Source organism: Myodes glareolus, chromosome 1, assembly GCF_982192425.1.
Source record: "Myodes glareolus chromosome 1, mMyoGla1.1, whole genome shotgun sequence".
Classification (NCBI taxonomy): Eukaryota; Metazoa; Chordata; class Mammalia; order Rodentia; family Cricetidae; genus Myodes; species Myodes glareolus.
Window position 1 is genome coordinate 137,658,540 of NC_142026.1, and position 27,784 is coordinate 137,686,323.

The following is a 27,784-nucleotide window of genomic DNA, read 5'->3' on the forward strand; positions in this document are numbered from 1 at the left end:
CCAGCCTGGCCTCCAGTGTGAGTTTGAGGGCAGCCTGGGAAACAGTGAGATCTATTTCAAAGTTAAAAGTTAAAGGGGGAGGGTAATGGTGGTGGTGGTTAGGGATTTAGGCCAGTGGTAGGGAACTTGCCTAGCATGCCCAAGGTATTAGGTTCAATCCCCACATACACAGATAGCACACATACATAAGAATCCATGATGTTGCTAACCAGACTGAATCTGAACTTGAAGTTCAGATCCACTTCCAAGTATTCTTTTAGATTTTTTATTTTAAAAAATGTATAATTTTTTATTTTTTAAAAGGTGCATTGCATGTATATCTATGTGTGGGTTTGTGCACATACATGTAGGTGCTCTAGGAATCGAGTAGAGAGCACTAGGTCCCCTGGCACTGGAGTTGTAGGTGGTTGTGAGCTGCCTCACATGGGTGCTAGAACCTAAGCTTGGGTGGTCTACAGGAGCAGGGAAGCTACCCACCCACCCACCCACCCGTCCACCCACCCTACCCCCCGCCACTCCTGCCATGTTCTTTTGGTTAGTGTTTTTTAAAAATGGGAGGTAGTAAAAAAGTTAGTATTACTTTATTTTTAAAATGAGTAAATTAGGAAAATGGAATGTGTAAGGGGCTAACAGGAGCCAAGAGAGAGAGAGAGAGAGAGAGAGAGAGAGAGAGAGAGAGAGAGAAAGAGAGAGAGAGAGAAATTACTAAACCAGACATCACTGGGGGACTTAAGGTAGGTTGAATCATACACATCCCCCATGTTTAAATGTAAGAAACTGCTACAGAACAATGTTTTATCTGAAAGATACTGCATGCTGAGGAGCTAAACTTTCAGCAATAAAGAGCAGGAAAGGAATTTTGCTTTTCCTGGAAAATATTTCATAAGTTATACACATAGCATATGTGCAGAAGGGGAGAAAGAAATTATTACTAGCCAGATTTCTCATGTTCTTGCCAAACATTCAGTGTGCACCATGTTGTAGAGGGAGATGTGCTTTTGCTGTCCTAGTTACCAAGTGTGGGGTCAGATGGTTTATACTTTGTGTCTGTCTGTCTGTCTGTCACTGGAAGGACAGAGGGACACACATGCACTCTATGCAACAGAAGAAACAAGAGTCACACCAATAAGTTAGAAGCTAAGAACTGGAAGATGAGGGAGGGGTCCTTGAAATTCACAGCAGGATGGACGGTTGCCTGGGGTTCTTGGGTTCCTACCTCTGCCAACAGACAGGTTTCCCTAAGTTTAGCGTTTGTTCTGTTTGGAAAATCCTTCTGTCTTAAAACACGGAATTCCATAATATAAAGGAGAAGTTCAGACTTAAAAGACTCAGCTTCAGCCTTTACATGGAAATTGTGGGGAGCAGATGAAGTCCTGACATGAGCATAAACATGTAAGGATCCCAGTGCCTCAGACTTATGAGAACTTACAGGCTTTCTCCATCCAGACTCAGGGGATAGTAAGGCCTTCTGGTTTGAGTATGGATGTTGACTCTGTGCAGGAAGTATGAACTTCAGATTTTCTCCTCCAGGATGACTGCAGTCTGAGACCTCTCCCCTACAGAGATCCCTTACCAAGGTTAGTAAACCTGCCTCTTTGTTCATCTGTACGTAACAGACGGGCTTAGTTTCCAGACTGTTGGTGCCTCTCCATCGGAGGGCTTGGTCCATCCAGTCCCAGTTTATTTGTATCCGAGTCTGTCATTTCTTCGTTCCCCATTATGTCACCCCAGTTAGGTCACTCCCAAAGGCAAGCAGACTGCAATCACACTTTATGAAATATCACTATACTATCTTTGTCCCAATTTCCCTTGGAATGAGAGGAAAACCCTCATCCTGAGCCAATGACTTCGTCAGAGAAACGATGATTGTTTGAAAAGGGATCCGCTGCTTTCTATAGGGATGTGTTTAAAATGTTGGCCTTCTACAGTAAGGTCATGAGTCCTTTGACAGGGCATGGCACCCCAACTCCCTACCCTGGAGAATGGGTTCCCTTAGGACAGCTTGGCACAGTCTCATTGCTGTCCCTTGCCTAGAGCACTGGAGCTGGCCTCCGGTGATATGGAAGATGTTTACCTCCAAGGCTCAGTCTCTTCCTCATTCTCACAGCTGCCACCCCATCTTCATTCAGATAAACCCACACTTTATAAAAGGAAAGAGCTGTTGTAACTCTTGTTCAGGCACGTGTCTTTTATTGTGTCCAGTACTGACCCGTTGAATTGGTTTAGTCTGCTCAAAATGAACTCCTAAGACATTCTACTAGCAGCTTCCAAGTCCTCACGGCCTGGCCAACAATGTGGAGAAGAAGGGTTTGCATGGGAGACACAGTCGTTGACAGTGGGGAAGGCTGTGTCACAAGTGTGGTCCAGATGCCAGGCAGATGGGTGTCTTCCTTTGGAACGGTTGTGTGCTTCATTCCTGGAAGGGCAGGCTATTTACTTACTGGAGGTTATCTTGTTGGTACCAGTCCTTCTATAATACTAGAAATCTTGTTTTTGTTGTGGGTGAGTATCAACAGAGACCACAGAGATCTAGAAATCTATCACACTTTGTAGCCCTTTCTAGTTCTTAAAAAATTGATATTCCTATTTGACCTTTGTTCTAGTTGCTCTGAACTAACACCAAAAACACCAAAAGCAACCCAAGTATGTTACTTTCCTATTGCTGCGATAAAACATGATGGCCAAAGCAACTTATAAAGTACATCATTTAATTTGACTTATGGTTCCAGAGAATTAGGATCCATTATGGCAGAGTGAAGGAACATCTGAGAGCTTGCATCTTGATCCACAACCACAAAGCAAGGAGAGCTGACTGGCTATCCCATGAGTCTTTCAAAATTTTAAAGCCTGCCCCCAGTGACACACCTCCTCCAAGAAGGCAATACCTGGTAATTTTTCCCAAACAGTTTCACTAACTCGAGACCAAGTATTCAAATATAATTATATGAGGGGCCATTCTCAGTCAAACCACCACAAGGAAGAAAGGGTTTGTTTGGCTTACTTTTCCAGCTTGCAAAAGTCAGAAGTAAAAACTGTGGAGGAATGCTGCTTCCTGGCTTGTCCTCTGCTTACATTCTGCTGCTTTATCATACACTCCAGGTCCACCTACATCGAGAAGACATCACCCACTCTGAACTGAGCCCTCCCACATCAACCACCAATCACCACATACTGTGGACTGAGTCCTCCCACATCAACCACCAATCACCACCCACTGTGGACTGAGCTCTCCCACATCAACCACCAATCACCACCCATTGTGGACTGAGCCCTCCCACATCAACCACCAATCACCACCCATTGTGACTGAGCCCTCCCACATCAACCACCAATCACCACCCACTGTGAACTGAGCCCTTTCATATCAACCACCAACCACCACCCACTGTGGACTGAGTCCTCCCACATTAACCACCAATCACCACCCATTGTGGACTGAGCCCGCCCACATCAACCACCAATCACCACCCACTGAACTGAGTCCTCCCACATCAACAATCAATCAAGACTGTCTCTCACAGACATGCCCACGGACCCATCTGAGCAACTGAGGCTTTCTCAGATGTCAGACCACTCTGGGCGGCCTCAGGGTGAAAGCTGAAGGAACTAGGACAGCATCACAGATAACATGAAAATGACGAGAATTTGTTTCTTTCTAATCTCATAGGCAGAAACTAAAGCTTGGAGGTTGGATAGCCTGGAGTCCTCATGCTAGATGGAGAGCTTCAGCCCCAGACCCTCCAGCACCGGCCGTGGAGAGGAGAGATGAGAAGCGCTGAGACACTAAGATTGTTCTCAGAAATGGTTCTAGCCGTGCGGGAGACGATATTACAGAGCTGCGGATGAAGCATGGGGAGGAGATGGTGGAGACCAATAGCTATCTGACTTTTATTAAATTATATTCTCACTGGTCAGCGTTCTGGAATACTGTGTTTTTGTCCTGGGGCCAGGTCCAGGGAGGCCCGTGTATTTGCCGTAGTTAGGGAATGAATGATGAAGCTATAGTTGAACTAAGAATGTTGAAATCTGATAAAAATCTCCCAATGACTCCGGCCTTCTGAACCTGGTGGAGCAGTTGTCAGGATCTGAAGAATCTGTGTTTCTTCTTGGTAGCCTAGGTGGAGTGCGGTTTCCCACAACACCAGCTTTCTGCAGGGCCCCAGCTTCCTCTGCTCTCCTCACCAGCAAGTTTGATTTGAACCTGGCCCATTATTTAGCCTTCAACCCCCTCACTTTCTGTCTGGTTCTGTCTATGGTTAACACAGAGGGTCCCTGTGTAAGTTCATCATCTGAATCCAGGCTATAAAAGAATCAAAGATGAGATGCTCCTGGCGGAATCAAGGGCTCCAAGTTGCTCCAGTCAGTGTACATTGGAGAGAATGGGATCAAGTCATGCGAAACAAGCTTTCCGATCAACAAGGATGGATCACAGCTATGACCAGTGACACCAAGCACATAGCCGGGAGGGTACGATCAGCGAATTTAATGATGCTATCAACCCTAGAGCCATTTTTTTTTTTTTGAGGCAGGGTTTTTCTATGTAGCTTTGGAGCCTGTCCTGGAACTCACTTTGAAGACCAGGCTGGCCTCAGACTCACAGGGATCTGCCTGCCTTTACCTCCTGAGTGCTGGAATTAAAGTCATGTGCTACCACTGCCCGGCCCAACCATAGGCCTATTAAGACCCATTAATCAAGTCTGCAGGCCGAAAAGTTGGAATCTCTTCCTAGCCTCCAGTAGCATAATGGAGGATGTGCCTCTGGGCAAAGAAAGTTGAGCATCTCTTAGTCTCCTTCACTGTAGTCTCCTACCAACATTCTGTTGGCACCCAAGAATTCAGACTCGTGAGGAACTTCACTAGCTGCCAGACGAGCATCACCTGGAGCCAGTAAGACGTGTCCTCGGTGACGAGACAACTATAACTCGTTCAGAAAGTAAAGTGAAAGAGAGATCCAACATTCATGTGTGTGCTTCTCCCGGTATGTTCCCATTATCCACGAGCCTCTGAAAATCTGGCTTGCTCAAGAAGGCATTAGAACTGAATTATCATTTATGTTTGTCATAGGGCTTGAACGTGTGTAATGAGATTCCAGAGTTAATGTTTTGTGCAGAGCACTTAGGAGAGCCAGGATGAAATTGACTCCGAATTCTGATGGGGCGTTTTAATTAAAGATAGTTTCTAATCAAGGGTGGAGCAGAGGCTGCTTAGAAGATGTCAGCTCATGGTCCAACCCACTGATGCAGAGGTGGGCAGATGGTCTCTGCGGAGCTCTGCTGCCCAGAGGGAAAGCAATAGTGAGGAGTGAGTTCTGGGGGCAGGAGACAGGACTGCTCAGCCTCGGGTCTGAGGAGCTATGTGCCATCTTGGCCCTTGTGTGTCTGGCTCTGTGTGTTGGTGGCCATAGCTCTAGGTGTCATGTGGCTCTAGGTGCCAGTGGCTCTGCCCACAACTCCTCATGAATGCTGGCTGGTTGGACCTAATCAGAGCCCCATATAGATTCCCTAGCTAGCGTGTGCAGCCCTAAGTCCCCACAGTTGACAGGAGGGTGCCGTCTTAGATGTGACTTGCATCACTCTTTCCAAAGGGCACACATACACAAGGACCTTGAATGAGGTTGCCTGAAGAAGGAGCCTCTTTGACCCTCTCATGAGCTGTCAGTCCTACAGAGAAGGAGAAATTAGGATTCTCCTGCCCACTGCCCTTTAACCCCTGAAGTGCCAGAGGGCACAGTATCCTTCTGATCTCAAGAAAGCCTATGCCGGCCCTTCGTCACTCGGCATGGTTCTCTTTCCTCGCTGCAGTCAGGCCTAGCCCGGCTTGTAGCCCAGAGAGAGATGCATTTTAGGCTGGGAAGAGTCTGCACAGCCGGCACGCAGACATGGTCTGCAGTGACCTTCCAGGCCCTTGAGGCTTGTGGACCATGTTCTAGCTGCTCCGTGACTGGGTTAGCATTTCCACAGGCGCCAGAACACAGCCCCTGCTCTTTCCTCTGGGCCCCACCGCCAGTTCGTTCTCCTCTCAGGGTCTTGGTCCATCATGAGGGTGACCTGGGCTCCGAGCACTCCCCGCAGTTACTCAGAGCAAACACAACGATGAGGAAGCAAGAGGAAGTGAGTTAGTGTTTGAAGAGTGACCCGCTGGGAGGAATTGATGCCTAAATGCCAGGCAAGGCAGGCAGTAAGCAACTGACACCAGTTTCGTCAGTGCTGTGGTTGTAGGGCCAGGTTAGAGTTGGGGAACGAATTGAGTCAAGCAGAGAACCAGCCATGGTCTCAGAGGTTGCAGCCGTCGCTGGGACGCTGGCAGGCGTCACTAACACATCTATCTAAATGGAGATAGATGGTACAGCTTCTCTTAATTATTTAGAAGTCATGACAGCCTTTCTATTTATTTTGAAAGTTATTGTACATACTAGTCTGCCTGCATGTATGTCTCTGCAGCACACGTGCACAGTGCTCACAGAGTGCCAGGGCTTTGGATTTATTGGAAGTGGCGTTACAGACTGCTATGAGCCACCACATGGGTTGCTGGGAATTGAACCCAGGGCCTATGGAATATTAGCCAATGCTCTTAACTGCTGAACTGGTTCTCTAACCCTCCATGTAAGGTTCTGGACAGTCTGTGATTGGTCCAAGATTGTCTCTCAGCTCAAAATACATTGTTGAAGCTTTAAAACATGTTTTTGGTCTAGCAAAGAACAAGGAAATCATAGACTTCATTTATCTGCTCTTCAGTTCTGGCCTTGAGTCTGCTGTTTCTAGGGATCAGGGTCATTTTTGCAGTGGAATGAGTTAACATCAGTGTGGGTAATGACTTTGTAGATTGAGCCTGAACAGGCAGAGATGCTGACTGGCTCCTGTTCCTAGGTCCCAGTGGTACAGGGCCTGCTGTGTGAAGCAGAGACTCTTTCTCTACCCCCTCCTCCACTCTGTCAGTGTCCAGTGCCTTTCTGGCTCCAGATGTTCCTTAAAATGCAAATTCCCCGGTGCTGGTTGCATGTTAGCCTCTTAACCACTCTGCTCTTCCTGTGAATCCAGATTCTCTCCCTCCCTGCAGCAGGAGCTCAAGGTGGAGGCAGAAGGAAGGAGCTGAGGGAGAAACGGTGCAGAAATGGGCACCCTGTGGACCTTGTGCCTTGACCCCGAGTTCTCCAGCCTTGCACACATGGTTGTTTTCTCACTCAAATTGTAGAGTTTTCTCTCTGAAGTTTTAATCTTGCATTTTAATGTCTCCATATAAACCATGTTTTCGCCCTCAGTGGTATTGTTTTAATATAAAAAGCCAAATAGTTTTTCTATTTTCATGCATGATAGTCATTAAGATTATTTAGCTGCATTAGTTAATAACAGTCTGTCATCCAGAAAACTAGTTTGCATTTCATTTGGGGGAAAATGTTAATAATTAAATATAATCAATAATGGAATTACCATTCCAGCAACCATCTCAACCTGAGAAAGATGTTGTCAATTCGCACTTAGTGCTAATATCATTTATTCCATTAACGGCCCTTATTTTAACAAGCTTAATCATCTTTATAGGTTTCTCTTCTCTTCCATCTCTTTCCCGTTTTTTATTGCTTTGCTCATATAAATGTTTCCACAATTTAGTGACGATGAGGCAGGAGGCTGAGTGGATGCATCTAACTTGATCACAGCCTTCGGTAAGCCTCATGGGAGAGAAGTCTTGTAGTCATTCCTACTTGGGGCCAACCACACACTTTGCAGAAAGCACACTTGATTAAAAGCACGTAGATCATATTGCCTTTATGTCCAACCTCAAAAGGACTATGTCTTATTTGTTGCCAACTTGGCACCATTTCCTTCTACTCATTTGGCTCTTTCTTAAGTCCAGGAAGGATGGGTGTTGGAAGGAAGGTGCTCAAGAGACTACTTTGGCCAGATCCTCCCTGTGACGTGGCCCTGTGGAACACCACAGCATGATGATCTTGGTCTGTACCACCCCAGGACTTCACACCGCCACCCTCTGATTCCTATAACCTCCACTTACACCATCCTGAAGGCTCAGCTTCCTCCCACGGGCTCCTCTGCACCCTCTGAGGGTGTGGCTATCGCCACCACTGATGAGGTCAGCGATACCAAAGAGAAATTGGACTCCAAAGCAACCACTTCCCAGGATGCGTTGCCATGCACCTCCTCTTAGATGCAGATGAAAGTGAGGCCCAACTTTCTGACTCTTTCTCTCCAATCTTAGTCTGTTTCTGGGTGTCATATCATGTCTACACTGAGAAAAGATGAACTTCCCAATAATATACGTCAGTGTCTTGGAGCATGTGACCCTTAGTTCCTTATGTCTGGGAAATGCTGACAGCCACGATGCTTGTGGACCATGGATGTGGTAGACCCTAGGTGCAGGTGGACTCCATATCAGGTGGGACGGTAGCTTCCTGCTGTTTCACACACGGTGCCCTTATGGTCTTTAATAAACTAAACATGGTACAAGAACAAGAACATAAAGCCAAGCCTCCCTCCATGACTGGCTCCAGGCTCTCAGGTTGCTGCTGTTGCTGATGCTGTTGGCCCCTTTGGTTCAGTGCAGGTGATCACCAGCTCCCTCCTTACAACTTATGGATGGCCCGAGCCTGTCATAGTCCTTCCTCTGCCGTGCATACCGTCCCAGTCACTGGTCTATTGCTGTGAAGAGATGCCACGACCAAGGCAACTCTTAAAAAAGAGGTTTAGTCTATTGCCGTTACGGCAGGGAGCGTGGATGGTGGCAGGCATGGTGCTGGAGCAGTAGCTGAGAGCTCCATCGGGGTCTGCGGGTCAAGAGAAGAGAGGTTTGGCCTGGCATGGGCCCCACCTCTGCTGACACGCTTCCTCTGACAGGGTCACACCTTCTAATCCTTCTAATCCTTTCAAGTAGTGCCCCTCCCTGGTGACCAAGCATTCAACTATATGAGCCTATGGGGGCCATTCTTATCCAAACCACCACACGTAACCAGCCACCCCTCCAGGCCTCTGTAGGGAGCTGTGGGGCTGGAGTAATGGGAGGGCAGAGGATGGAAGTCTTCTCATTAGCACATAAAAAGTAAACAGAATGCATGGGGAGTACAGGACTGTGAATCCTGATCTCCCTCCTGACAGCGGAGGGTGGAAGGCCTGCCCAGCCCCTTCTCTGGGACCTGGATGTGCTCAGGTAGAATAAATACCTAGGGTAAGAGCCTTACTTGCCTTGGGAATGAAAAGTTAATAGATTTTAGTTCCAGACAGTCTTCTTCTGAAGGTGGGAGAAGGACACAAGGAGAGGGGTGTGTCTCACGCCTTCAGGTGAACTGAGTAGATGCTTGTCATGTTCACGCAGGAGCCCATGTGTCTGTAGCGTGTCATACAATGGCTGTGAATTTGGCAGGTGGGGCTGAATGAATGTGTTCTGTGCTTTGCCAGCTTCACACTGGAATGCTAATATGAGATCAATGGTAGCTATATCTGTGATTAACAACAAACAGAATAATATCCAATAGTAGCAGATGGGTAAGTAATGTCAGACACTGTCCAAACCAGGGTGCCCACATGTCAGCTCATTGCTTCACTGACATGTCACAAAGCTGGCCCGCCCTGGTCACCAGGAAAATATAGCCTCGGCCTGGAATGTTAGATTGGAGGCTGTAGGCTTTGCAGTTCAGCCAATTTCCAGGTCATGTTGTGTTACTCAGTTGGTAAGTACACTTGGAACCAGTGGTCAACCAAATCCCTGGGACAGTTCTGTAAGCCAGCAGGCCTGATCTCTGTGTTACAGTTGAGGAAGCTCCCAGGTAGAGGATGGAGTGACTTGTCATTTCCCAGAGAGTGTGGGACTGAAGCTGCATCCGGTGACAGGTACAGTAGAGCTGTCTCCTCTGAGCTGCGTATGACCTCGTGGGATCCACCAAGTGGAGGGAGTGAAGAGATGCATGAAGCCCATTCATAAGGTGGTTAGCACAGCCTCATGAGGCCCTTCCCAGCCCAGGGTTAGACAAGGTGTAAACAACTGAACTGGGGCAGGACTTCTTGGTGTAGCTGTCTGAATCATCTAGGGAGCCTGATCTAGGTTGTATAGTTTCCTGTAAATCTCCCATGCTCCTATAATCCCAAATAAATGAATTTATTCACCAAGCTGAATTTGGACGGAGTCTCTTCTCTGGTTTGTCATTGCCTTATCTTTCTGAGGTCCATCATGTTTCTTCATAATTCCCCAGGAAAAGTCACATGACACCAAATACTACACATGTCACACACAGCGTGTCTCACGGTGAGAAGCACGGGCCCGGGAGTTTAGAGAGGCTACTGTAGGCCAGCTGTTGGCCTCAAACGTTGAAACCTAAACTAGGTTCTCAGTTTCCTGAGGCTGAGTGTGCCCTAGAGATAAGTGACAATATGGTAACACACTTCAGACTTGTGACAGGAAAATTGACTGAGTCCAGAAGAAGACTCATGTTTTTTGTTTGTTTTAATGGTAGGATTATGGGAGAACTCTTGGCTGGAACTGAAGAAGTGCATTCTATTTTTTTCTTATTTGTGTGTGAGTGTGTACAGGTTCATGTGGATGTCAGAGGTTAATAACAGGTACCTTCCTCTACCGCTCTCCATTTTTTGAGACAGGATTTCTCATTGACCCCAGAATTCATTGATTGATTAGGCCGGCCAGCCAATGAACCCCAGGAGCCATGTGTCCTGCCCCTAGGGTTACAGATAATAAGTACCATCATGCCTGGGCTTTTACGTGGCTTCTGGGGACCCATAGAACTCAGTTAGTTCAGGTGCTCTCTCCTGCTTGTCCAGACTCTTGACTAGTCCATTTCGCAGCCTAATATTACAGTTCAAATATCGAAGTAGTGATAGTTCATTTGTAGTTTAATAAATAAAGCTTGCCTGACGCTCAGAGAGTAAAACAGCTGCCCTGATGGTCTTACAGACCGGGCAGTGGTGGTACACTCCTTTAATCCCAATAGCCACACTAGTTTGCCATAGTGGTGCACACCTATAATCCCAGACCTAGTGGGGATTATAAAACAGGAGGAGACAGCTCGCACACAGTCTCATTCTGAGATTCCTGGAGGTAGGATCGCCATTTCAGACTGAAGTAGAGGTAAGAGCCAGTGGCTGGCTGCCTTGCTTTTCTGACCTTCAGGTTGAACCCCAGTTTCTGTCTCTGGGATTTTATTAATGTGCTCCACTCCTGTTCTGTGACTGCATGTTTGCATTCCCTGGCTCCCATCAGCCTTGAGAACACGATGGCTCCTAGCTACTGTCAGTGGGCTATGTGTTGGTCTTTTTCATGTGTGCACATGTTTACGCCAAGTGTCTTAGATTTTAAAAAGGCTTGAGTGAAACTTTAATCTTTACCTTGCTTCAAAAACACATTGACAAGAATTTTACCTTAAAATCTATCTAGCAGAATAGGTTTTTAGAAGTTGAACAAGTTTTTGGAGTTATAAATCTGAACCCAGTATCTAAGAATGTTTCTTATTGACATGAAACATTGTTTCTAGACTCTGAGTCTGGTCTCCAGACAGTGACAGCCTCTCCTTCTGTCTTGAAGGAAGGCAACTGTAGAAGTGCCAGGGTGTCCTGACTAACTCCTCTGCACGGCTCACCCCGGAAACAGAGGTGATTTATGGTCTGTCCATGCCACCTAGAGCTATATACGAGCTCAAAGCTTCCCGAGTCGGCAGTACAATGACACAGATGTGTCCTGCGGTCACCAAGGTATATCTGACGTGGGAGGAGACAGCCAGAGTGACTCAAGGTCAGCAGCCAAGTACAGTCCTCTTCAGCCTCCCAGGACACAGAGCCAGACAAACTACACGTTTGTCAGATCCGCTAAGTTCTTTGCCTTCTGGCCTCGTCTACCTCGAGGGCTATATCTGTTCTCTCAGAGGTAGGAGGAGGGAAGAAAGTATGGGCCCAAGGAAAGCCTCCATAGTTATGGTCACAGTGACTACGTTTCATGGTTCCACTGAAAGATAAGCCATCAACTCAATGGAAGAAGAAAAGTGGAGCTGACCACATACATAGATTCAACTTAATAGTTATTCTCTTGCTGAAAAAAAGTCAGCTCTAGAATAAAGATGGTACTAGATGAATATTAGCAGTTATAGTAATTTTTAACTTAAGTCCCAGCAGTTACCATATTCTCCAAAGCTGGAGACTGTGTCCTGCAAACAGGTCCTGCAGCCTCTGTGTACTGTCCAGTTGACAGTCAGCCTGGGCTTCAGGGAACAAGACTCACAGTGCTTCAGGAGAGAGCACCTGTTACCAAAAGGAACTAAATGTTGCTAAAAGGAACCACGCCACCTATCTGAAAAGAGGTAGGAGAAACTGTATTGGCATAATGTTTTTATTTTAATTTTTAGGTTTTTATGATTTAGGCTTTGCCGTAGGTGGAAAAGATGAGGCTGGACCCCAGAGGGTTTGTGTCTGAATGCTCAGCTCCATCTCTGGCTGGCAGCATGAGGGCGGGGCATGGAGGGAAGCATGTACGCAGGGGGTTATTCCCTGTTACGTTATCATCCTGTGTTGTGCCTGGCTGAACATCCATCAGGACAATAGCATTCAATTCTCTTTTGAGACCCTGCGATCCTCTGAGGGTTTCATGGAAGCTCCATGATTCCTCTCCAGGAAACGCATTCGTAACACACACTGCTGGAGGGGAAGAATTTTAGCACAGTCTAACATCCCTTTGAAAACAACCTCTGAATCCCATATGCCTTTCTAGAACTTTAGGTACAAACTGATGTAGACACTAAGATATATATATATATATATATATATATATATATATATATATATATATATATATATAAATATATATATATATATATTCTATTTTTTGTTGCTATCCATTTTCTATTGCTATCACTAATATATAATGTTGGACACTTTAAAGTCTATCTGACTTCATGGTTCTGGATGCTGAAGTCAAAGTGTATCCCTGGCTACAGCCTCGCACTGTGTCCTAACAGAGCGAGAAGCTGAAGGGCGATGAACCGTGAGGAGCCAGATGCACAGGGTTGTCTGGCCCCCTGACTGCCTGCTCTCAGCAGAGCAAGCCCGGTCTCTGACATCCTCATCAGCTCTAAAGACCCTTTCCCAATGTCAACACAATGGCAATTGCATTTTCTCATGGTTTTTGGAAGGCACAGGGCCATACAAAACTATCGCACTGCTTAAACCGCACAACTCGTACTGATTTCTGATGCCCCTGTTTGGGTTCACTCTTTCTTTCAGCTTGACGTGTCTCTGCAGCATCCCTCTCAGCAATGCTTTCTGTATGCCATAACCCTTTATCTGCAGACATATGAATGGGTCTTAATTTTACCACCAGTCTTGAATACTAAGTCACGTAGTCATATGATCACATCTGTCTTTCCCTGCTTTATGAAGGTATCAGTATGCTGCCTTTGAGAAACACGCATTCTGCTTGTTCGGTTGGCCAAATACTGTCTTTCATTGTCAGCAGGATGCCCTGTTCCATTGGTAATGTTTGTGTGTTGGAGCAGCCTCCAGCATGCTCTTCCCATCCTTTGAATGGCTCTGTATCTGTGTGGGTAGATATGTTTCTCTTGTCCTGAGGAGTAGTGGTGTGGCTTTTACACAGCGCTTTTAACACAGCCAGGTTTCTCTCTCTGGCTTCCAATGACTCCTGGCTCCCTAAGAGCTGTGTGGCTTTGACCTTAGCGTGTTCTCTGAGTCTGTTGGTTTTATGTGAAGCTCTGTATTTAGATGCACATATGGAGTATGTGACTTCTCCTTTTGGGGTCTTGGGAAGGGTTGGAGTGAGGTTATGTGGGCACTCCCATTGTGATCTTGATTGACCACAGCAGAGCAGAGCATGCCCATGACCTGTAGGCTTCCAGGCTTTTCAATGTGCCCCAATGTGGGAGACCCTGAAGGAAGAGCATTGCTTTGACCCACAGGGAGATCAGTGTTGAATACGCTGTCTACCCCGCCCCCCTGCTATGGGGCTACTGTGGCACAGATGACCAGTTTTCATGAGCTTACCTTGGGCATCTTTGGCTATGTATTGCTCTAGTAGATCCAGAAAATTATCACCTTCCATTTTCAAATGCCTACCTTGTTTATAAAGATCAATGGATTGTTAACATAGAAAACTGCTTCCTTCCCACTTTATACAATATACACCCTTCTCTAAGCTGTATCAAAGTAATCGCACAAATCATGGCTCTTTATCTTCCACTACTTGGAGTGTATTAGGATGTATTTCTTAGGAATGATCATACTCTCTTACAAAACCACTATGTAATTATCCAAATCCAGGAATTGAATGACTACAGACAACTCCACCAATGCCACAGGACATTTTCACATTCAAATTATCCTAAAATTGACTTTTGGCTATTTCTCTTTCTACAAAAGTCTAATATGGTTTACATGCTCCAAGAACACCATAGTAGGAGAACAACACGCCATTCTGATGGTTAGATTTATTGACAGGTTATTGCTTGAATGCTCAGCTTCCAATCTTTCTTCTCTGTAAGTGACATCACCATGGCTTCTCTTTCTCTTTGATTTTTGCTCCAATCACTTGGGTGATTTTCTTAGGAAAGACTGACAGGTTCAAGTATGTCCAACTTGCACCAGAGGTCTTCAGCCAATGACCAACTTCCTGTAATGATGATTACTATTTAATCCTAGAGTCTGTCTACTCACTTTTGACCTCCTTTGTTTGGTTTAATAATGATTTGAAGATCTTTTCCATCTTCATAAAACCTAGAGTTTGGAGGAAGTCAACCAACCTCTAGATCCAGGGTAGAGGATGTTGGCCTATAAGTGAGACTGTCAATAGACCCTGGGAACTATTACCATTTCAGGGGCCTAACACAGTGCAATGCATGCTTTACCTGTGCTTTGGGGAGAGACTCGCTCTTGCCAGTCTTCCTGGCCATGCACAAGAATATTTGTTGCTTCAAGGACCCCTGTAGCTCTGCTGCCTTGGGAGGACGAAGCCAATGCCCTCTGTGCCTTTCCAACTGAGCCTCTAAAGTGAGGTCGTGTTAGCTCCTTTGTCATTAAATCTAACTCAAACTGAATCCTGTTACATGCAGCTCAACTTGTCCATCAAAAGTGCCATTTGCCTCTTTCTGATGACCTTCAAGAAGATACATTCATGCCCTAACCCTCAGATTCTATGAAAGGAATGTTATTAGTTAACTCTCTTGGGATGAAGGTATTCAGATAGTCTCTGAGTCTAGTGACAAGCATTTTTACAGAAAACAGGAGAGCTGGCACAAGCATTCAGAAGGTCACATGATGGTGGAGGCAGAGGCTGGAGCGATGTGGCCTCAGATGCTAGAGGATGCAAAGAAGGTCTGCCCTGCGAGGGGAGTGCAGCCTTAAGAGGGTGTGTGACCTGCTAGAGATTCGACTTTGGATTTCTGGTAACTCATTGAGCATTAGAGCACCCCAGGCCGAGACACAGCATCCTCAACACATAAACAAACAGGGCTCAGACACATGGCTCTCCCACACACATACACTGCTCTCCAGGCGCGTGGCTCCACTCTGGTGCTCACATAGGCTGCAGCTGCAACAGGAGAGGCACGTCACCTATCCTCTGTGGAAAGTCCTGTGGGCAGCATCTTGTGTGTTGTGCGACCTTCCTGGGATACTTTTCTTCAGAAATCCCCACGGACTCTCAAGGTCTAAGGCCTCTTGTGTTGAGGCTGATGGTCGCATCTTTGGCAACGCTTCTGCATGAAGAAGGGATGAGACACACAGGGGTAAAAACTGCATTTCCATGGCATCATTATTCAGAGGAGATTCTCAAGGAACACTACGCTGAAAATTTTTTCAATAAATTAGTCTTACAGAGTTTTAAGGGACAGCTTTTAGATGAATGGAAATACGGTTTGGATTTAAATTCAGCTCATTAGGTCATTAGTTATATTATTGCTGCGGCATCCTGTGTTTCATGGCACCGACACACACAAACAAAAGAGGAGCCACACGAGGAAGCTGTTTGCTTTACTGCTTTGGGTGAGCTGCTGAGCCATGATGGCAGAGCTAGGGCTCCTGGAAGAGAAGGGATGGCGTAGAGGTAAGGGTGCACATATAGAAAGCACCCCTCCACGTGACATGGTGGTCACAAAGCACAATAAGGCCCTCCCTGGGTTTCTCCATTCTGTATATCCATCAATCAGCTCTCGCACCGTTTTTCTCTGCATTTTACATCCTCTTCCTCGCTCTCCTCTTCAAATCCCTTCCCACTTGACTCCATCTGTCCCAACTCAGTCTTGACACTCTCTCTGGTCTTTGCAGTCTTTTCTTCTCTGGGCCTCATGCTTGCTCAGGAAGCAAACTTGTTTGCTGAATCAAATCTTTATCTCCAGTTGCCTATTTTTGTGCTCCTTTGTGCATGAAAATTTGGAAAAAAAAAGTTAACTCTGATATTATTTATTGTTCATATAATGACCATTTCTTTAAAAAATATTTGGGACAGAGTACAATAAAGACCAAATGTATTATGGGGTTGATAAAATAATTATAAAGGTCAAAATATAGGAGAAAAATAGATCAGAAATGTGAGCTGTCAGTTCTCACTCACACAAGGACATTAAGTTGTCCAAAGGCCTATGGGAAGCTTTCTATTTGTCCAGAACTTTAAGTCACATAACCCAAACAGGCATACACAACCATACAAAACAGCCACATCAGGCAGGGAAGAAACGTAGAGCGAGCACCCTTGTGTGACCTAATGATATTTAAATGTGTTGAAAACTTCCTACTGGTTACTTAGCTAACATTTTATAAAATCATTAGATATTGTCGCAATAACAATTTTCATTTAGAAAAGATTTATTTTAAAATCGTGTGTATGTGTGCTCATGGCAGGAGGGCGGGGAGTGTGTATGCACGTGTGTGCAGGTGCTGCGAAAGGCTAGAAACATCAGCTCCCCAGGAGCTGGGCTACATGCAGCTGTGAGACGCCTGATGTAGGTGCTGGGAACAGAACAGGCTCCTCTGCAAGAGCTGATTGCACTGTTAACCGGGGAACTATCTTTTCAGCACCACAATTTTATTCTGAAAAATAATTAAGTAAATGGATATAATTTACACATATGTATTTGTTTTTTTTTAACACTGAAAGCCTTCATCTTAGTATAATTCTTTATTTTACCCCCAACACAATACTCCACCCCCCACATGTTTCAAGACGACTCCCAATGCTGAGACTAATGAAAAGGAGACAAAAGTTTAGGCTTCCTAAGAGGCATTTGCAGCCTTAGGACCCATCCATTAGGGAGACACCAGCAAGACACGTTGAGATTACTGTAGAATTTCTTCTTTATGTAACTGTACCAACAAACAGATATTGTATTTATTTATTTTCAATCTTTTTATAGCTTATACTTTTAGGAAATTAACTTGGTTTTGAAAGGTTTGTAAAACATCACATAGAGTCAAAGTCAAGATACTCAGTAAGTGCATTCATTCAGAAAGATTTAGATTGTGTTCTTGCCCCTGCCTGAGCATCCCTTCTGGTCTCCCTGTTCCAGCTGGTCACCTAGTTCTGCATCTTAGGGTTTCCTAGTAACTTTATACTGTAGATTACTCCGTAGCAGAGTGGGAGAGAGGGAGACAGACGACAGACAGACAGACTCACCCATTTCACAGTCTCACAGCATCCGGATGAGACAGGCCATTGTGTGTTCTCTCTGATGAGGTCCGAGTCCGTGGTCAGCTAACCTGCAGTGGCGGCCTCCCTGTGGGGCTACACTCTTCTCCCTCCCACTGGGGGAGAGCCACTGCCCTCCCTTGTCAGCAAAATATGTTTTAGGCTCTAGATTGTAGTGAATCTAGTTGACCTGACTCTTATCAAGGTTGTGCATATTTTCCTGCAAGTATGGTTTAAATTTCTTTTAAGGCATTTTCTCATCATGTTTCATTCATTTTCATGTAATGAGGAACACTATTTTTTATTTATTATCATCTATCTATCTATCTATCTATCTATCTACTTATTTATGTTTATAGTATATGTGCATGTGTATGTGTGTGTGCCTGTATGTGCCTGGGCACGACCTTGCATTCACACAGAGGTCAGAGGAAGATGTCAGGGGTCCCACCCCTACCATTCACCATCTTTTGCTCTGAGACAGGATCTCTCACTAAAGTTGGAGTTAGACTATCAGCCAGTAAACCCGGGGGTCTCCCATCTCTGCCCCCCACAACACACACTGCAGTGCGTACAGAAACCTATTCTCAAACCCATTTTTTTTTCACACGGGTTCTGAGGATTTGAACTCAGGTCCTCATGCTTGTGTAGAAACCACCCTGAGCCCTCTTTGCAACCCTGACTCTGTGATCGTTTTAAAGATGAAAGTATCTTTGTTTTATTTTTCTCTCTACCCCCAAGAGAATAACATAGTCAATTAAAGTAGAATAACTAATTTACATAGCTACTAATTTTATTTTAAGGGACTTCTGCCAAGTTCTGATCCCCACAATTGTCAATTAGATCAAATGATTGATAGTTTTGGCATCTGACCACTCCCCACCCGCAGCCAAAGACTGCCAGGAGAAGACACCTGTGCTGGCGCTCTGGCCTTCACCCGCTGTACTGAAGGAGCACACTGATGGTATCAGATGCTCTTGGCGGGGACGTGCAGAAGGTGGGCTTTGGGTGGGTGGTTGGGGTGAGGGGAGAGTTTGGGAAAACTGAGATTGACTCCAGAGTGGATGTTGTCTAGAAGTGGAACTGACTCAATGACTAAATATTGTAATCAATCCCATTGAAAGGATGGAAGACCAAAAACAGGGCTAAAGCCTCAGCTGCCAAAGAATCGACGGTCTCTCTTATTAGCTGGAATGAGAGAATGGCTGATATTTTGTGGCTGGAATAACATCCACGGTTTGCACATGTTTAAAATTCACCTATTTGTATCCTGATACATGAGATCACAAAGTGGGCTTCTCTGATGGGATTTTTTTGGCATAAATAATACAGACAATATTCAGTAAGAGAACACCCAACCTGTTAGGTTTGCTCACAGGCACACCAAGCCCAGAGTCTGTGTTTGACCTGGGTGTCTGTGTCCCTCTGTTCTCAGAATATGTCTACAGCTAAGACCCAGAACCCATCACAGGAGCGACAGAGACCTGGAATCCATCCCTTGCGCCGTAGAGATCTGGAACTAATCACAAGAGTGTTAGAGACTTGGGACCCATCCCTAGAACCTCAGAGACCTGGAACCTGTCATGGGAGCATCAGAAACCTGAAACCAATTATGAGAGCCGCAGAAACCCTGAACCTATCATGGATCCTCAAGAGACCTGGAATCCATTACGGGAGCCTCAAAAACCCATAACCCATCCCAGGAGCCTCAGAGACCTGGAACCCACCTTTGGAGGCCACCCTGGTCTACATAATGAGTTCCAGGACAGCCAGAGCCTCATAGTGAGACCCAATCTCAAAAAAAAAAATCAAAAATAAGGAGGAAGAAGAAGAGGCAAAGGAGGAACATGAGTGTAAAGGGGGGCTACTTAAGAAGAGGAGGGTCGAGGGAGGGGAAAGGAAATAGGGGTTCGTAGGGGAGGAGGGACTAGTGAGGGTGAATGTAACCACGGTGCACTGTTCAGAAATGTCCAAAGTAAAAATAAAATGAAAGAGAAAACAAGTCACAGAGAAGAGTCTACACTTCACTCACCACGGGAAGCTGGGACTGAGAGCTGCCAGGGCTTCTCAGGTCTAACGAGGAAATGAGATGGTGCCTCGGATGTTCCCTGGCGTCCCGGCACATGTAAGACTCTGGACCCTCTCAACACATAAAGCATGTAGTCCATGTTTTATACATACATATTAGATAACAAGAAAATCATATTTGGGAGACTAGCAAGCCGAATGCTGAACACAGGTATCACACCCACCTGGAAGACATGTTACTTTTGTGATAATGATCCGATGTGGTAATGTGTTTTCACAGCGTGGGGTGCGCTTCCCAGCTCGCAGGAAATACGCAGTAAACAGAGGCCAATCTTGATAATGAGTCTGAATTTTCTTCCCTCCTAAATACTTCTGGTGTTTAAACTGATTATTCATTTGGACTTTTTTGTTATTTAAAATTTTTCATTTTAATGATGAGTTAGTGGCAAATTCTCAAATGTGTCTCTAATATTTCTGCGTGTGGAATTATGAACCAGTTGAAAATTCTGGCCTAAAAGTACAGGTTTCTTTGTATTCTTAGGCTTAGTTGTGGTCATTCATGGAGGTGTTTTGTGCAAATGCACATTTGTGAACACAGAGGCCACAGTTGTATACCTGAGTGAGCGCACAAACAATAGCATCTGTTCACTTGTGCGGTTGTGGTTGGTATTCCCGACTCAGGAGCTGTTGCACTGAATTTGAAATGCCTCCTATGAAACAAAACATTTAAAACAAAAATTGTGTTCTGCCATTGCAGTCAAATCCACAGCACACAGACTGAAACAAAGCTGCATCAATAACCCAAACACTGACTTCATTAGGACATCAAATAAGTGGACATTGGGTTATAAGGAAAAGGGGAAGGAGATCTCTTTGTAACCACTCTTCAGAATCAGTAATGAACACAAACAACCACAAAAAGATTTTTTTTTACGTTATCTGGATATGTATCCATGAAGAGATACAGGTTGGAATTCATCAGTCCTGAAGAAAATAAATGTGTAGTCAGAGAAAACCACAGCTTCAAAACATGATGCTTGAAAGACAGCCGCGGTGTGTAAACCCACCTATACATTTTCAAGTTTTAGGAATTTAAATAAAGTTATAATTTTAAAAGTGATATGGAAATTTTGAAAAGAATGTTAAAATATGATTATTTCCCATCTTACCAATATTTCCTATTTGGTAAAGTCTTAAGAAAATTAACAGTTTCCGGCTCAACATACTATGAATCACCATCATAAACTTGTAACTTCTTTGGGGATCAAGTGGGCAGTAACTGGCTTCTGTGAAAATGATAGGAAGGCCCTTTTGGCAACTGAACTAGTAACGGATGCCAACACAGAATGACTTTTTACATGAAATCTCTCTGGATTTCTCTGTGTATTTGGGGGCCAGGGTTTTGGAAGGGGAACCCAGGACCTTAGACAGGCCAGGTTTGATCATATTTTAAATTACACTGTAAGGATCAAAAGTGGACATGACCAGTGGGTGGCAAAGTTAAAAACGAGGGTGCCGATGTTTCTGGGACTCCCGGGAGGGTACAAGCACTCTCCACGAGTGGTGTGACATGTCCCACAGAACTCCACGCAGAGTCTGAGAGGCCAAATCCTCCCTGTGGGAATTGCACCTGAGTGTGGCTCCACTCTGGTTTAGAGTGTCAAAAGGAAGAGACTCATCTGTGCTTCTGTGCCCATACTTTGACAGTGATCTTTTGCCCTACGGATGCCCAAAAGATAAAGTGCCCTGGCAACCCAGCAGGAAAAGGCCAGAACCCTTTGCATCAGAAACTCATTCCTGAAGTTGATAGAACTCTGCCTTCTGGTTCCCAGGAAAGTTGTCCTGGAGAGGGGTGAGGAATCCCCCTCAGGTTTACTGGTCCCCTGGGATCAGGGCAGACTGGCATCTGGAGGGTGGAAGTCACAATGGAAGGGAAAGCGGCTGTAGACATTTGGCACTTGATTGGACTCAGTCTTTTCCACCACAGGGATCATGCCTGTTCCTCAACTAAGCCTTCTCCTCCACACATGTTTGTGTCACCTAAAGGGTTCCGATTCCCTGAACTTATGGAGCAGACCCAGTGGAACCAACATAAAACAAAACAAAGCAAAGAATCCTGGAGTATGTCAAGTTACCACCGAGGAAAAATAAAATCTCATCAATAATGTTTTCTGCACCTTAGACAGCACTGCCGGGAAAGTGAGCCACTGACCTATTCTGACCACTGTCCAGTGTGAACCACTGACCTGTTCTGACCACTGTCCAGTGTGAGCCTCTGACTGTGTTCTGACCACTGTCCAGTGTGAACCGCTGACCGTGTTCTGACCACTGTCCAGTGTGAAACGCTGACCTGTTCTGACCACTGTCCAGTGTGAGCCACTGATCTGTTCTGACCACTGTCCAATGTGAGCCTCTGACCGTGTTCTGACCATTGTCCAGTGTGAACCACTGATGTGTTCTGACCACTGTCTAGTGTGCACCACTGACTGTGTTCCAACCACTGTCCAGTGTGAACCATTGAACTTGTTCTTACCACTGTCCAGTGCTGCCATTTGTGGCCTTTGGGGCTAATTAGAAAGGGAATTTTGATGATGTTTTCTTTTTGCAGTTGGAGTACTGTGAGGATGGCTACTGGAACTTGAAGGCTCTATGCTGGGGTTAACATAGCCGAGGGCGTCTCTCAGTCAGGTGCGGAAGGTTGGTCCTCAGTGTAGTGTTGTTGAGGTGCTGAAGCCATACAGAATAAGGGAAAGGTAGAGAGGTCCTGTGGGCACTGCCCTCAGAAAGGACAAATTGTGAACCCTTGCAGTTCTCCAGAGACCAAGCTTTTATGAAAAAGGGCAAACCTGGCCCTGAGCCCTCTGGCTGCCCTCTTGGCAGCTCTTCCACTCTGTCACCCCTGTGATGCCACCAACAGGCACTCTCCAGATGCTGAGCAGGGGGCTGCCCTGTCTTGAGCTACGCACTAGAAAAACTTCTCTACAAAGTACTCCGCCTCAAGTATGTTGCCGTGGCAACAGAAAACAGACTCTGGCACACTGTGATGGGGCTTTTAATCTAGAAGTCAGCATAGTGGCACTCATGAAACACCTGTCGATCATGGTGGCATGAAAAGCAATGGCAAAGGGAGAGCAAGGTATCGATGCAGTTATGGTCAGACTCAGTCAAGCTGAGACTAAGGCTACCCTGTGGTGGCTGGGTGGGCCCAACATGGTCACAAGGGCCCTAGGAGTGAAGCCGTGTGGTGTGAGGTGGGGAGGCCTGACTGGCATGGCTCTGAAGACAGCACAGCCTGAAAGAGCCAACCTTGGCATCAGGCCTGTGTGCACCTGCGTGTATAGGTAGGACAACCAGATAGGAAGTAGAGGTGGGTCAATGAGAATTGGAGAATTCTGGAAAGAGAAAAGCTTGGTCTGCAGTCCTGTCCAGACATAGAAGAAACAAGATGTGACTGCCTCGCTGAATAAAGTGTTGCAAAAGGAGCGGTGGGTTGCGTTCCCGCCGGGATTCCAGCTCCCCGGCTAGTTTATACCTGAAATAATTACACGGAATCTGTATTCTTTTAAACACTGCCTGGTCCATTGTCTCCAGCCCCTTATTGGCTAACTTTCACATATTGATTCAACCCATTTCTAGTAATCTGTATGTCACCACGAGCTCATGGCTTACCGGAAAAGATTCAGCATGTCTGACCCTGCAGCTTCATGGCGGGTGGCTCTCTGCCTCTGCTTTCTTCCTCCCAGAATTCAGTTCTGTCTTCCCCATCTACCTATGTTCTGACCTATCAGGCCAGACAGTTTTCTTTATTAATTAACCAATGAAAGCATCAGATAGATAGAAGACTCTCCTACACCAACAAGGTAACGAGCCACGTGGCTAGCATAGACAAGAATAATGGGCTAACATAAGTTATAAGAGTTAATAAGAAGCCTGAGCTAATGGGCCAATCAGTTTATAACTAATGTAGACCTCTGTGTGATTTCTTTGGGACTAAACAATTGGGGGAACTGGGCAGGACAGAAACTCAGTCAACATGTGAGTTTGTTCTGTCTTGCAGCTTCTGAAAGGCATGTCTTACCCTCTCATACTGCAGTTCCTGGGACAGTTGGTACCTGGTATGTGTGCACTTTTCTTTTTGAGACGCTTGTCCTTTTATCCCTCCATGATGTGATGAAATGCATCCATTTGTTTATTCGATCATTACGGATGCCTGACAGCTTTCTGTTTGGTGTTTCCATGAGGGGGAAATAGTCTGTTTTAGTCAGTGTTCTCTGGAAAGGACCAGATAGAATGAAGTCCAGGAGTCCAGAGGTAGAGTCGGTTAGTATGCAGTACTTACGTGAGTATGTACCACAAAGGGAATTTATTAGAACATCTTATAGAACAGAGCTGGGTAGTTCAATAGTGGCTGTCTGCAGGCTGCAGAGGTAGCAGCTTAGCCCACAAAGACGCCTCAGAGATCATCATCAGGCACTGAGGGCCTGGAGGATTCCTGGGGAGTCGGCAATCATCAGTGCCCGTTGGAAAGGGAAAGATGTAACATGAGTGGGCCTGTTTGTTGGGGGTTTTCGTCCTGCCCTGTTCCCCCAGCTGTTTAGTCCCAGAGAAAAATCACACAAGAGATCTCTATAAGTTATAAAGCTGATTGGCCCATTAGGTCAGGCTACTTATTAGCTAACTCTTACATCTTGATTAACCCATTTATCTGATCTATTTTAGCCATGTGGCTCTGTACCTTTTTCAGTGGGGCAGCTCACATCCTGCTGCTTTGGTGGCCTAGGCAGGAGTGGGAAGAATCAACTTCCTCCTCCCCAGAATTCTCCTGCTCTCCTTGCATCATTTCCACTTCCTGTCTGGTTTTCCCACCTACACCTCCTGCCTGGCCAATCAGCGTTTATTTAAAACATGATTGACAGAATACAGACAATTCTCCCACACCACTTCCCCCTCTTTTTTTAAAAAACAAAGGAAAATATCCATAGTCCATTTTGGGGGAATGTGGGCGTAGTATTCCAGGCTACTTCCAGCTGGTTAGGGGTGCTGATAATCTTATTGGGACCTAAAGAAAATTTAGAGTTATAATCAAGTCCTGACTGGAGTATCCTGTGAGTCTTGATCATCTCAGGCAGCAGTTTTGAACCTGTTCTGGATGAAGAACTCAGACATCTCAGTCATCTGTTCCTGTTGGAGATTTTTCGGGTGATCTCACTTGGTCAAAGATGATTTTTCTTAACTCTGAATAAATCCAGAGCCTCTCGTTTTCTGTGGAAACAAAAGCAAAATCTCTTCTCCAAAGTAACATATCTTCCGACCTCAATTTTGATGCCAAGGTATTTTCAAAATACCTATCTTGGATTGATTCTGCAGCATTTATAAGCAAATATCTTTTAGCAGTTGTTGCTCCTTCCTCAGCATTCAAACAATTTAAAGAGAGCATAATAGCAAACAGTATCAAGCAAGATCCAAATGAGGAGCAGAAGGAGGAAGAAAATGACGAAGGACTGCGAGGGATACTATCACCCACTGATACAAGGGGTCGGATCTAATGAGAGTTTACCAAGGCCAGATGGACCGTGACTGAACGAGCATGTGATCCAACCAGATTCTCTGAATGTGGCCGGATTTTCTGAATGTGACTGGCCTGCAGTCTTTCTGAGAAGCCATTGACAATGACACTGGGACTGGTTTCCTCTGCATATACTGGATTTCTGGGATCCAGTCTGTTTGGATGCTCACCTTCCTGGACCTGGAGGGAGGGGGGAGGAACTTGGACTTCCCACAGGGCAGGAGACCCTGACTGCCCTTGGGGACAAAGAGGGAGGAGGAGAGGGAGGTGGGGTGGAAATGGAAACTTTTATAATTTAATAAAATTACTTTCAAAAAAAAAAAGAAAAAAAAAAGATTCTCCATGTATTTTCCATCTTTACGTGGCTTTATTTTAACCTCTATTTCTTTATTTTTACTTTTAACTTTTGGCTTTTTGAGACAGGTTCTCTGCATATCTTTGTCCTGGAACTCCCTCTGTAGACCAGGCTATCTTTGAACTTCCAGAAATCCGTCTGTCTCTGCCTCCCAGGCTACTCGTTCTTTTCTTTCTTTCTTTTTTTTTTTTTTTTACTCTGAGAACTTTAACCTTTAGCCTGTATATATTTTTTAACACAATGTAAACCATTTAGAGGTTTTCTTACTCTTTGAATCTCTCTTTACTGTATATCTCTCTTTTTTTTCTGACCACATGGGTCTTTAATTTGCTAAGGAATATGGAGAAAACAACACTCAAAAGCTCCTATGGCTTTTCAAGGTCCTTTCCAGGAAGCAAGCTGCAACATTGTTTCCATAGTCCGGACTGCCTGTTTGAAAGAGTCAGAGTTTTCCCTGGCAGGATGGCCCAGAAAGCCGGCATTTTAAAATGGCACAGCTTTTTTTCCTGCTATGGCTGAAAACCAAAATGCTTTACTCTAGTCTTTTCCAAGCTTTCTCAGGCTTTCTGTGGATGCAGTTATCCACGTGGGTGCCATTCTGTAACATGAGAAGGCCGGGCCTGCTTGTTTGTGTTTTTCTGTCCTGCCCGGCCCCCCAGCTATTTAGTCTCAGAGAAAAATCAAACAGGAGATCTCTATAAGTTATAAAGCTGATTGGCCCATTAGGTCAGGCTTCTTACTGGCTAACTCTCACATCTTGATTAACCCATTTTTTCTGATCTATTTTAGCCATGTGGCTCTGTACCTTTTTCAGTGGGGCAGCTCACACCCTGCTGCTTTGGTGGCCTGGGCAGGAGTGTGAAGAATCAACTTCCTCCTCCCCAGAATTCTCCTGCTCTCCTTGCATCATTTCCACTTCCTGTCTGGTTTTCCCACCTACACCTCCTGCCTGGCCAATCAGCGTTTATTTAAAACATGATTGACAGAATACAGACAATTCTCCCGCACCACAAAGACATCAGGTTTTCACATCAGAAGGATGCCAGTCGCGCCAACAATGAGGTAGATGCTCTCACCAGCAAGAACCAGAGATGGACGGCAGGGAGCAATGGTTTTCCTTAGACCCTATATCTGGTACTCAGATGGAATGGATGGCCCACTCTGTGGGGGTGGGACCTTTCCCTTCATTTAATCCTTCCTGGAAATGCTTCAAAGACTTACTCAGAGGTATGTCTTGAAATTGATTCCACATTCAATCAAGCTGGCCATTAAGATTTACCATTACACCCATATCCCTCAGTAAGAGAAATACTGAGGGATGAGGTAGCAGATGCATGGCTTTGGGATAGCAGGGTTCTCCAAGGGAAAGGCAGAGAGGATACCCAGTCCTGTAAGGGACCTAGAGGGCCTCTGCATGGAGTGAGGGGAGGGGAGCTAGGTGACCAAAGCCTGCTGGACACAGGGGGTCAAGGTCCTTCACAATGTTGGTAAGGTCCTGATGTCCAATGACCCCCTTCTATGGGGAAGAGGCTCTCATCCAGCCTGCAGAGGGACACAGGATGTTTCATGCAAGGACACCCTCTGTTATATTTTTATATAATCGGGGGATTTCCAGCAAGAATAGATTTGGGGGGTCTTAAGCCAATCTGATGGTAACTTCTGCCTTCGGTGCTGTTTTACCCACAGGGACAAAGTGTGGCTCAGAACCGTCTTACATAAGCATGACTTAGGACTTGCCTTTGCAGAAAGCAGCCGCAGTCGATGGCCGACATTCAAGATGAGTAGAGCAGCCTTTCGACGAGATCAAAACCAGTTGAGATGTTTGGTAATGAGCAATGTAGGCTCCGCCGTGGGGCGGGAATGAGAAAAATGTCACAATCCCGTAATACAGCCACAGCAACTGAAGCATTCATTTGCCAAATAATGGGTTCTTTATATTTTGTACAAAGATTGTTCTGTCAGAGCAGCTAGTGTGTAAGATATGAAAAGGAACAATCTACCAGGTAATGTGGAGAAGAATGTAATTTTGCAACCCTTGATAGAGCAGGAGGCCAGAAATTGAGATTGAGGGAGAATGCTGTTCTCTGCTGAGAGATGAACGGTGCTCGCAGAGAGTGCATCTCTGGCTTCCTCTTCTTTGCCCTTTTATTTCGATTATTTAAAAAAAATTGTAAAAAGTTAGAATGTAAAGATATCTTAAA

The 27,784-nt window shown here is 45.4% G+C and overlaps 1 long non-coding RNA gene across 1 annotated transcript; it reads left to right on the forward strand.

The window, feature by feature from the left end:
* The first annotated feature begins 667 nt into the window (after positions 1 to 667).
* Positions 668 to 3,914, forward strand: LOC125391549 (uncharacterized). The gene is made up of 2 exons (XR_007229176.3): positions 668 to 1,577; positions 3,668 to 3,914. It is a non-coding gene; the product is annotated as an uncharacterized LOC125391549 (long non-coding RNA).
* The last annotated feature ends 23,870 nt before the right edge of the window (positions 3,915 to 27,784 follow it).